Genomic DNA, 12,645 nt, shown 5'->3' on the forward strand with positions numbered 1-12,645 from the left:
GACCCCTAAACCTACCCATCACACACACACACACACACACACACACACACACACACACACAAACACACGCACACACGCACACACACGCACACACACACACACACACACGCACACACACACACACACGCACACTAACCCGACGCCTAAACCTACCCATCATACACACACGCACACACACACACTCACACACACACACACTAACCCGACCCCTAAACCTACCCATCATACACACACGCACACACACACACACACACTAACCTGACCCCTAAACCTACCCATCACACACACACACACACACACACACACACACACACACTAACCCGACCCCTAAACCTACCCATCACGCACGCACACACACACACACACACACACAGGGAGGTCTCGGGAGTTTATAAGTAGCAAGATTTATCACCAAAAGACTCTTTCTTACAAGGCTTCAATTAAAGTTTAGACCCGAGAAGCAGAACAGGCTATATTAGGAAACACACACACACACACACTAACCCGACCCCTAAACCTACCCATCATACACACACGCACGGGCCGCAGAGATTCACTGTTTCGGGATGAACTGCGCAACAAAGGTGCTCGCGGGAAACACACACTCACTGAGACGCAGTGAGACCGAGTGAACACAGACTAAGGCCAAATGTAATTACAATATATTTTCTGAAGACCTGATGGACGATTTCATTCATTTGAGTTTGATAAAGTGTGTTTACTGAGTTTGGTATTTTAATAACACTGTCTTTAAGCCACGTTATAAAGGATTTTATATGTGCATTTCCACTTGTGAAAAATCACAAGTGGGTAGGCTATTAGCTACTGATGAATAAAAACGTGAAAATATCTTGAGCTTGTATTCTCCACAGACCTTATTTCAAGCATTTAACCCAAAAACCTGTTGCCTCTGTATTAACAAATACGCTGAGGATGTGAGGTGATCTGTGTATCATGGACTGTGTTGCTGCGTTCACTCTCCTGTGTGTGATCTTGTGGATGCTCCTCAGGTTCGGCTCGGATGTGCAGTCGTGGCAGGAGAAGATGGTTCGCTCCACACATGGAAACCTGCAGGCTGCTTGGCAGTAAGACCCGAGGATGTGCTTCTGACTTCAGTCTGTGCTTCTCTCTCTCCTTTTCCCTTCAGTAGTGTGTGTGCTCTTGATGTCGCTCGTAGCCTACTACTAATAAAGTATGTACAGAAAAATTGAATAGCCCAGAATATGAACAACGCGTTTAATTACACGTTAAGCATTTTGTGCTTCCCTCATCTGATTTTTCGTACATGGTATGGTTTATTAGTATGATGTTTAATGAGTTTGGTATTTTAATAACACTGTCTTAGTACATTAAGCGTTTTCTTATCACGGTTTTCATGGGAGGAAAATGCTTAATGTGTAATTAAACACGTTGCGTTCATATTCTGGGCTCATCTGAATTTTTATTTTATTTTTACATAGTAGGCTATGGTTTATTAATAAGGTGTTGTAAGTCGCGCTATTTTGGTCCAATGGGGGTTTCCAGTAGCACGGGGAAGGAAACGCGTGTTCGAGTCTCTCCAGCGTCTCAAAGGAATTTTGGTTAAATAAGACACAGGTTCTCATATGCAATTATCTCGTTTTAATCTGACTCCATGAATTAAATAAAAGTTCAATGTGCAATAAGGTTAGGTTTACACTTAAATAGTTACAACATGATGTAATGAGAATTTAAATCATTTGTAACCCAGCATAAATGTTACCTGAGAGAGAGAGAGAAAGAGAGAGAAAGAGAGAGAGAGAGAGGGAGAGAGAGAGAGAGAGAGAGGGAGAGCAAGAGAGAGAGCGAGAGGGAGAGGGAGAGAGCCCTCTCCCCAGCTTGGCATCCAAAGACAAGAGAGCGAAGAACATTTGCCGTCCTGTTTTGTCATCTCTCCCCCGACCATTTGCCCAACACCCCAGGTGAGACATTCAAAACTGACCAATCAGACCATCGCAATTTCCTCCATTGTCCCAATCACTGCTATGCTGGAAATGTCTTAATGAAAAGAAAGTGTCTTTGTTGCATTGAAATAATCTTGGATTATTTCCAACCTTACAGTCCGCCGCTTGGCACCATTGGCAATACAGATGGAATTCAAAGGTGGCACAATGCAGAGAGACATGCTTTCTGGTGTGTGCAGTTGTATCTTCAGACTTTTCGTCCAGGCTTTGTGGCAATAACAGTTTGTCAGTGTTCAGTCTTTGTTCACCATCCAGCCCTGCATGAGGAGGCTCCATCAAATGGTCTTTCACCGTTCATGGATGTGCAATTCATCCATCACACCTCCACAAGAACAGGCACTGAATCTTGGAGCAAACGAGTGGGACAGCAATCTGGCAGCTGTGTCTTTCTGAACCAGGACACAGGACATAACTTCAGTAGCAGTGATCCTGTGATTTAAGAGAGCATATACAATGCAGATCCAATACAACAAACAGCAAAAGTAGACACATGGCATTTGTCATTGGTCAAAGGGTTGATATGGTCAGATTCAAATTTGTCTCTGGCAAAAAGCCCTTAAGTATTTAGGAACACGGTCAAGGGAGGACAAACGAAGATCAACAAGTTCTTACACTGTTTCAGGAAACACTCAAATAAATTTCATCACAACAAAACAACAAATGCTGGTTTTTTAACCTCATTTCATGTAGAGTTTCTGTAAAATATTCAGTGTAACCATTCACAGAGATTCAATTGAATTAATGTCCACAAGCATTGTTGCAAGTCAATTGGACAAAATACAAATATGCAAGGTATGCAACAATATTTCATGTAATATCAATAATAATATTCAATCAAAAATCATGAAGAAATACATATAATAATCATTGTTTGTTCAGTAATCTTCCAATGTAAGCCACCTATGCAGATTTAAGAAGTGACTTTGGCATAATACAAGAATGGAGATCTTCCTTGTAGCAGTGTGTGTGTGTGTGTGTGTTTGTTTGTGTGTGTGTGTTTAGTCATATGACAGTTTGGTGTGTGTGTGTGTGTTTTTTTGTGTGTGTGTGTGTGTTTTTGTGTGTGTGTGTGTGTTTTTGGGTGTGTGTGTTTTTGTGTGTGTGTGTTTTTGTGTGTGTGTGTGTGTGTGTGTTTTTGGGTGTGTGTGTGGCTGGCTAAGTCACAGTCGATGACAGGGTTGAATTGTAATTTTTTTGTAATTGATTGAAGCGTTCACACTTCAGATCTAGTTTGTTTTTTATGATGTGTCTGTTATTAGAGGCATTGTTGAGAAATCATGGGCCCTATGATTTTCCAACCACACCAATAACAATCAGTTAAACATTTTGAATTTTAATAGCAGGTCTGCCTCTGCTTTAGAATTTGCATTATCAATTTGTGACTGTAGCCATGCATGTGTACGTTACAGTGTTTTCCCATGAGTCGGTAATGTGTACTGTCATCATGGGATCAGCTTTGCCATCCTATGTGTGTGAAGCTGTCTGGATCTGTTCAGTGTGATGATGGACAATAGATCATTAGTGAAGTGTCACTTTTGGGCTCTATGCCATCTTTATCTTCTTATGTGTAGTGTTCAGCGGTAAATGGAGGTGTGTGTTCAGTGTTCATGCCTAAGAGATGGGTGGAATCAAATATGATAATTGTGTTGTAAATTTGGATCCAGTTCTAACTGGGAGGCCACAGTTATGCAGTAGTGTTACTGTGATGTGTGAGTGGCCTCGAGTTGTCTTTTCACCCATCTCCCGAGTCTCAGGTTATGTTCTAACAATCTCGTCCTGCTTTGGTGCAGGTGGAGTCCGGCCTGTCCTGGCATCCATTCTCCAAGGGATTTCAGTGTTAAAACCTGAGACAGAAACAAATGCAGAGAACCACAGTTAATTCAGATATTTTCAACAGTTTCAAATTTTTAATTCCTGTTTTCACATGAAACCCAGTTTCATAGACCAGGTCTAAATTGTTGCTGTTTCAGGACAATGTGTGACACCTAAAGCTGCTCTTGGTTCAGTCTTCACAGTCTGCTTGTGTCATGAGCATTAGAGATCCCAGTTCTGCTGGGGAAATCTTCTGGATTCATCAGAGTTTTTATCACTCATATTGTCATTTTAAGTTGCTCATTACAATCAGATCTGTGGGCAGAAATTTGTTCACCTGGATCGGTGTAGCCTGTTTTATGGTGTCATTCACACATTTTGTTAGTGCAGATATTATTATTTTTTTTACCTGCAAGAAACTGTGGTATCTGTCTGCTGTTTAGCATTTCACACCCACCTCGTAATTTTACTTCTCTGATCAGATTTCAGTTTTATTTGGCTGTTAACTGTGCCACACTTATTTGCAAATGTAAAAGCACATCCTCTGCCCTTTTGGCACTGGTTAACATCCCAATAGAATCTAATTCTAAAGACTGATGTCACACTTTTCCAATTAATGCCCTGTTTGGCGATTATAACACAATGTATATTAGAATTCGAGTTATAATACAATTATGTTATATTTAAAATAATATAAGGTAAATAATATTATTTCTGGTCTCTGGAACAACTTTGTTGTCAAAGTATTTGTTTTTTCAAAAGGCGATTATTTTTATCCGGCCCTTGCTCTGTACGTTCTCGTGTCAATACATTTGATTATGAAAAGATATTTGGTTCAGGCTGGTTGACAAAATATATATGTTCACCGTTTCTCTTTTTATATTTCAAATGCCTATTCTTTCATTTTTAGTCTCTTTGAGGACTACTTGAAGGCAAAATTACCATTTTAATGTTTAATTATTCTCTTTTGACTCTTTAATAATATTTTACCCGCTTAGACCAGGAAACTATGTCGCTTTGAGTTCCTTACCCAGTAGGTCTCCGGCACAAGTGGTCAGTCCTGAAGATCAAAAAGCTGAGGCAATGGCTACATATCTAGGATTTTGCTGTAATCCCTACACGCAACAATCAAAGATACATTCAGTAGCCCTCTCTTGTGTGTCCCTCGTGGAACTTAACTTAACCCTTTTACTTTAGTAGGTTTTGGCCACCATTAAAGACGCCAGTAGATTAACTTTACTTTTCTTTAATGGCTTTGGATTGGCCAAGCCCGTGATCTTTCACGTGCACTTACATAAGGTAACATTAAATTAGAACAGAGGTTGCGGAAGCGTCCATGCTAGATTAATCGACCAGCCTCTAACTGGTCCTAGACGGACTCACTCATCCTCTCACACAAGCAGCCAGCGAGCTTCTGATATCAGTATTTTAGCCGTCGCTAATCTCTGACTCGACATTGTGGTAACATACGAATCCGTTAATCTATTTGGGAAAAACAATCTCGGAGTAATTTAGAATTAATTCAAACGTAACAATGCATAAATTTTGTTCAAGATTCAGAGTTACTGAACCCTAATGCGCAAAGTTCTCTGGAACTTTGAATATGAGAGTTTTGTTGTTTCAGGATTAATAAGATGCGCGTTCGCTGTTTCTGATTTTCAAATTCATTGCGAATCACATCATAGCATGGCATAGACACACGTGTTTAATTCAGTTCAACACAGGACACATGGCCTAGAGGATATCTACAGCCTTTACCTAAGTGTTTCAAGTACACTTACAGTAAAGCAATCCCGTGTTTAAAGAATAAACTTAAATTTAGCCTATGCACATTGTTGTACAAACGACTAAATTGTGTTCTATGAGCATAATGCGTTCATACAATTTCCAATTTGAAAATTAACAGAATTATTGCATGCTTTTTAATCTCATATGTGTTAAAGTTCAAGCTTTCAAATGTAGTTTATCAAGATTAGTTTAGGTTTAGTATAGGATATTAATGCTTTCAATGTGACTTTGGGCCTAAACCGGTGGGCCGGCAACACAAAGGGTTAAGCGTTTGGAAGCAGCATGGACATATTTAGCTTAGCCTAAAACTGATTTTTAGCCTGTAAATCATGTCATCCTATTTTTTCCAAACTTCTTTGCTTTTCATAAACAATTAATCGACCTGCCTTTTTATTTATAAAACGCGTTTTTCGATCGTTTATAAACTTAGATTTTTATTTCTGTTGTTTGCTCATTCTCTGTGTTGCTGGTTTGTTTACAAGCCAATACAACAATGGCAAAGACATGCGGTTGATTTTAAAACTTTTAAGGTTTATTTTTTCGGTTCTTCGTCGAGTTATTCATTATTTGGAAGATGTTATTCCAATTTTAGGTTTCGTCTCTTGTTGCTTAGGCAAACAAGGAGATCTTTCAAATCTATACAAGTGTTTTCATTCTTCATCTGCGCTGCCGCTGCTAATCTAATCACGTCCTCACACGTGTTTCTAGAACAAAGAGCCTTCCGACCCGTAAACAATGCAAACATTTTCTTAAACACTTCTAAAAAGGTAGAAAAAGTTGACTTACCACAGCGGCGGAAGAAAGAGAAGATGTTCAAACCTCTGTGTTGATTTTAGATTCCATTTTTGCTGGAAAGATCTTTTTTCGCGGCTCGCGTTGTGCTTCGCGATCACGTCGGGGTCACCAATTTGTAAGTCGCGCTATTTTGGTCCAATGGGGGTTTCCAGTAGCACGGGGAAGGAAACGCGTGTTCGAGTCTCTCCAGCGTTTTAAAGGAATTTTGGTTAAATAAGACACAGGTTCTCATATGCAATTATCTCGTTTTAATCTGACTCCATGAATTAAATAAAAGTTCAATGTGCAATAAGGTTAGGTTTACACTTAAATAGTTACAACATGATGTAATGAGAATTTAAATCATTTGTAACCCAGCATAAATGTTACCTGAGAGAGAGAGAGAAAGAGAGAGAAAGAGAGAGAGAGAGAGGGAGAGAGAGAGAGAGAGAGAGGGAGAGCAAGAGAGAGAGCGAGAGGGAGAGGGAGAGAGCCCTCTCCCCAGCTTGGCATCCAAAGACAAGAGAGCGAAGAACATTTGCCGTCCTGTTTTGTCATCTCTCCCCCGACCATTTGCCCAACACCCCAGGTGAGACATTCAAAACTGACCAATCAGACCATCGCAATTTCCTCCATTGTCCCAATCACTGCTATGCTGGAAATGTCTTAATGAAAAGAAAGTGTCTTTGTTGCATTGAAATAATCTTGGATTATTTCCAACCTTACAGTGTTTACTGAGTTTGGTCTTTTAATAACTGTTTTGGTACATTAAGTGAATGTTAATCGTTGTTTCACGTTGAGCATTTCAGAATGTCCCAATGTGAGTACAGAGGTTGTCATTAAACGTCATCAGCTGAACAGATGAACTCATTAATCACTTTCCCAGCCTCGCTGTGTTTCTAATCGCGCTCTTACAAACTATTATAACTCTAACTTACAGGGAAAATGTTTTTAAATAAAGACTGAGAGAGTTGAACAAAGCTCCCCAGCTAACAGGGAACGTTCTCAGAACTTTGGCTGACGTTCTTCCAGTGACGTAATGGAATGTTAATGTTCTCAAAAGGTCAGAACAAAAACATTACCGATACTATATTTAGAACTATTTTGTTTCAGAATGTTCCTAGAAAATTCAAAAGTAGCGTTCCCATAATGTTTGAAGAGTGATACAAATTAATGTTCCCTTAATATTTTTGCAAGTTTTTTTCATTTTTTTTACATTTACAAACCGGATGTTTTGAATGTTCAGAGAACCCTCAGAAATAATGGGGAACGCTATCAAAACATTCTCATAGGGGCCGGTTCACATTTCACACACAGAACGCGTTTTTCAAGTCCTTTGCATTGTTCTTGAATGTAAACACGCGCTAAATCGAATCGGTCTTTAACCGTTGCGCTCACGTCTCGTGTCTTTTGCAGTGTCTCGTGCAGGACATTTTACAAATGCGGTGCGGCGCTCAAGTTAAAGGGACACTAAGTATCTTTTTAGGTATTTTATTATCTAAAATCAATATTTTTATTCATTGAGGTCAGCTAACCAGCTGGTTTTAACGACTCCAAGAACAAAGCGGAGAAGTGGAGATCGAGCATTTGTAGCGATAGCTCCAAAACTCTGGAATGATCTACCCCTTTCTATCAGATTGGAACGTACATTTACTGTTTTTAAAAATAAGCTTAAAGAATATCTCCTAGCTCTAGCATTTAATGGGGTATAGTAGTTGCATTTGTAGGTTGATCAAACTGAGGGGTTTATTTTATTTCATTGATATTTTATGTGGTGTTAATGATGTATGTTGTTATGATTGCTTGTGTTTGTACAGCACTTTGTTCAATGACAAGTTGTGTAAAAGTGCTTAATAAATAAATAAAAGAAAGAAAGAATAAATATGTCCTCAATGGTGTACAAATACCTTGGCCAATTATCTGACTTATCCTTATAAATGAAGAATTTATTATCTTTATATACATGGGACGGGTAGGTCCACGGAGGCTTCCATGTAGTTCCGCCATCTTGCAAAACTATAATAGCAGAGAGGGACAAAAAGTACTAAGCCAACGCGTTTCCACAACGCGTTTTCGTTCAGAGCCATTCGAAACCAGCAGAAACGCAGGTGCAGAGCAGTGAGAGGCTCTTGAAACTGCACCGGCAAGTTTAAAGGGGTCATGACATGAGAAACTAAATTTGCCTTGATCTTTTGGTATATAAGAGGTCTTTGTACCATTAAAACGTCCTGCAAGTTTCATAGCTTAAGACGTCCTCCCCATTATAAACGAATCATTTATTTAATCAAGCTCTAAATACAGCTCGTTCTGGATCCATGGTAAGAAGTGACGTCACGGTACGAAGTGACGTACCAGCGTTTGCATATGACCGCCTCCAGAACAAGACAACTACGCTTTAAGCGCAAGACAACTACGCTCATTTCGTATCATTGTCGCGCGCTGCGCGCCTCACAAGTGTTCAGTCGACGGACAGCGAGTGGGTCTGTGTACAGGAGTGGGTCTGTACACAGCGAGTGGGTCTGTGTACAGGGAAATTACGATGCCGCAGATGTGCTGTTCCTGGCTGTGGACAAACAACATCTTTGAATACGCTGCCGAAAGATCCAGTCGTCAGGGAAAAATGGACGCACTTTATTTTTTGCGGACGTCTCAGTCACGGCAGTGTTAATGTAAGCGTTTGTTCTGTACATTTGAAGGATGACTGTTTTGAGAACAAATCCCAAAATGATGCTGGCTTTGCCAGAAAACTGTTGCTCAAAGATAAGTCCGTTCCGACTATTCTGGCCTCAACAACGACGACGCAAACTGTAAGTAATGTATTTAAAACTTTAAACTACTTTTTAAATACGCCGAATCCGCAAATGTTCTGGCTGGGGGCGTTAAAAATTGATGCATAGGCACTGACGTTAGCCAATCATAACAGTGGGCGTTAACACTGAACTCTTAAAGGGGAAACACCCCCAAAACAGACTGTTTGAATCAGAGGATGAGAAACAGGGTGGGAAAAGGTCATAAATCACTACATTTTTAAAGTTTTTTGTAAAAAAAAAACTATAGTAATACTATAATTGCACCTAAGGGAACATAATAATAAAATAAAATAAAACATGTCATGACCCCTTTAAAAGTCTAGATTGCATTGTTATTATGGACCATACATATGCCAAGCCACAGGAGAAGAAAAAAGAGTCAAAAATAGAACGTAAAATGCGTGGGATTTCCCCCTTTCTGGTCAATGTATCCCTGCCTCTGCTTAATTATTTTTATCCTCGGTGGGAATAAATTTATCCTCCTCTCAAAGTGATCATAGTGCTAACAGACGGATCACAAAACTTATCACGGATCCGTGGTTTGATTAAAGTCAATTTTATTTTAAAATGATTACTCACTCACTCTTGAGCGTCTGGCGCGAGTGATTTCAATGTAAAGACGCGTTTATGCGCGTCTAGAGGTCCTGCGGCGCGGTGTTTAGCGAGGCGCGGTAGACGCGAGCCTCATTCTACTCCAGTTTGCGCGAATGAGGCAAATTGCTATCACAGATAATGTCTTTTCTATAATTTCACTGTAGCTCAGCATCGCGATGTAAAGTTAACGTTATTGCATGATCACAGTTCATATATGTGGGGAAAGATAAGCTATTAGAGTAAAAATATTGCGTTAGGCTACTTCAGTTAATAAGAAAAAAGATTTTACAATTCTTGCACATGCAGTGATGAAGTTCATGTTCTCATGATTTATTTTTATGAATAACAATGTTTTCAAAACACCCCCCCAAAATTAGTTTGAATGCAAAATACAAATTCACCACTAGATGGGAGTAATTCCAACTTATTGTCCCTTTAAGAAGGTAAACTTTAAAAAAAAAAAAATTAAAGTCCCACTCCGATCATATTTTGAGCTATTTTTAAACATTCCCAGTGGTCTTTATAGTATGATTATACCATTTTTAGCCAAAATCTCAAAACCTGTGCTGTTTTCTGGGACTTTGCTTCAGCAGAGCGGCAGTAGCTCATTAGCAATTCGCCTCTGCGTTGTGGGCGGAGCCGTTTGCAAGGAGACGACCCTCCCTCTCCCCGTTGCTGAGAGCTCTGATCACCACCGATCATTATTTCACTCCGACGTCGCGGTAAAAAACAGCTCGACTTCGCCTCGATATTTCATCCCTCCCACAGTGATCAATCAGGACATATTTAGTATCAGTGGATTGCTCGGAATTTCGGGATTCGTTGATCCGCCCAGTGGAGTTACTTCGTCTAGTCTAACTCCAGTCTATTTTAGCCGGCATTTTAGCGTCTGCTACTGATTGACAGGCATTTGAATGTAGAAATACTCAGAAATACAACTTTGAGCTTATTTTTCTCAAGATATGTCCTCTAACATCAGAAAAATGCCACAAGAACATGTTAACACCTAGTAAAACATGATTTTCATCGGAGTGGGTCTTTAAGCGTCTAGACCAGGGATAGGCAACTCCGGTCCTGGAGGGCCACTGTCCTGCAGAGTTTACCTTCAGCCCTGATAACAACTCACCTGCCTGTATCTATCTAGTAATTTGAAAACATTGATTGCCTTGTTCAGGTGTGTTTAATTAGGGTTGGAGCTAAACTCTGCAGGACAGTGGCCCTCCAGGACCGGAGTTGCCTATCCCTGGTCTAGACCTTGCGTTTTTAACAGCATTTAAACGCTTTCTGTGTGAACCGGCCCTTACAACATATTTTTCTTAACTGGGTCAAAGATTCCCACTAAGCAAAATGATGTCCAAAACACGTCTTTTCAACGTCTTTGTCACAAAAGTCGGACGTTGATAAGACGTCCACTGAGGAGCCAGAATGAAAGTTTTTATGACGTCTTTTTTTGACGTGTTCTGCACGTCCGATATAGACGTTCATGGACCCTTCGTACAAGGTTACAAACTAGTTCAAATGTGGTCATTGTGGACATATTTTCAACATCATTTATGGTCTCATTTAGACATAATCACTTTGACTATTGCTGTCAGATGATCTTAGTGAGAATTAACAGAGGTTTAGATGTTGATATTTGTTTAATTTGAAGTGTCGCCATTGTGGTGATCAGTGTTTGCTTTAGTTGGGCTCTTGTTCCCCTTTCCTTTATAAGTTTTTCTCTCTACCCAGCTGGTTGCGCAATAATTCTGACTAATATATACATTTTGCTTGGAAAATGAATAGGCTATGCGATATTTTATAACACCAGAAATAACTTCAAATTACAATCATTTATCTTTAGGATGTTGGATAAGTTGCAGTGAACTTATAGCTCATTATATTTAAAATAATACAAAATTTAACAGAAGTAATTCAGGGAAGATTTTTTTAAGAAACTAAATATAATAAATATGCAAATATTTTGGGTTTAGGACCTAAGCTACTTAATAAAGATGACTTATACTTATTTAGAATGCTGCAAATTGCAGCTTTTAAAGCAATAATTGTTTTTTTTGGAGAAAGCAAGAATGTTTGGTTAGATTTAGTTTATACAGTGCATTATGGGGAGGATAACATTAAATTAAGAGCAAAAGTATACATTTTGAAAAGATATGTGCAACTCTAAAATCCAAGAATATTCCATAAAATAAAGGAATACATTGCAAAACCCTTGTGGACGCGTGAGTGAACATCACCGTCAGTTTATAATGTAAATAACACGGTTTGTAGCTCATAACATCTTACTTGTTTGTTTGTATTGTCCACTATCTATCTATCTATCTATCTATCTATCTATCTATCTATCTATCTATCTATCTATCTATCTATCTATCTATCTATCTATCTATCTATCTATCTATCTATCTATCTATCTATCTATCTATCTATCTGTCTGTCTGTCTGTCTGTCTGTCTGTCTGTCTGTCTGTCTGTCTGTCACGACACCCTTTGAAAAAAAAATGGTGGCACCCTACAGTACATTAGTGTTGTCACGATACTGGAATTTAATTTTGATAAGATAGCTTGAAAAGTATCAATATTTTATTAATATTTTTAATATTATCAAATTTTTTTGGTTATCCATTGAAAGTCTAACAATACTTTCTTCTGAAGAGATCACTTTATATAATGACAGATTTTAATTTAGGCTTTTATTCATATATAGACATTGCTCAATTACAATTATAACTATCTCACCTAAATGTTTGCTCACTCAATGTACTTGTGTTTTTAAAATGGGGTAATTTTGTTGCAAAAGCACAAGATAGTTTGATTTTAAACTTTGAATTGAATTTTTTTTTAAAGACAAGAAAACAGACAGTACTAAAATAAGAACAAATAAAA

At 38.9% G+C, this 12,645-nt stretch overlaps 1 protein-coding gene; it reads left to right on the plus strand.

Moving 5' to 3' along the window:
• LOC307003486 (NACHT, LRR and PYD domains-containing protein 3-like) overlaps positions 1–12,645 on the plus strand; it is a 277,559-nt gene that overhangs the window by 222,642 nt on the left and 42,272 nt on the right.

This window comes from Phoxinus phoxinus (assembly GCF_949152265.1).
Source record: "Phoxinus phoxinus genome assembly, chromosome: 1".
Taxonomy (NCBI): Eukaryota; Metazoa; Chordata; class Actinopteri; order Cypriniformes; family Leuciscidae; genus Phoxinus; species Phoxinus phoxinus.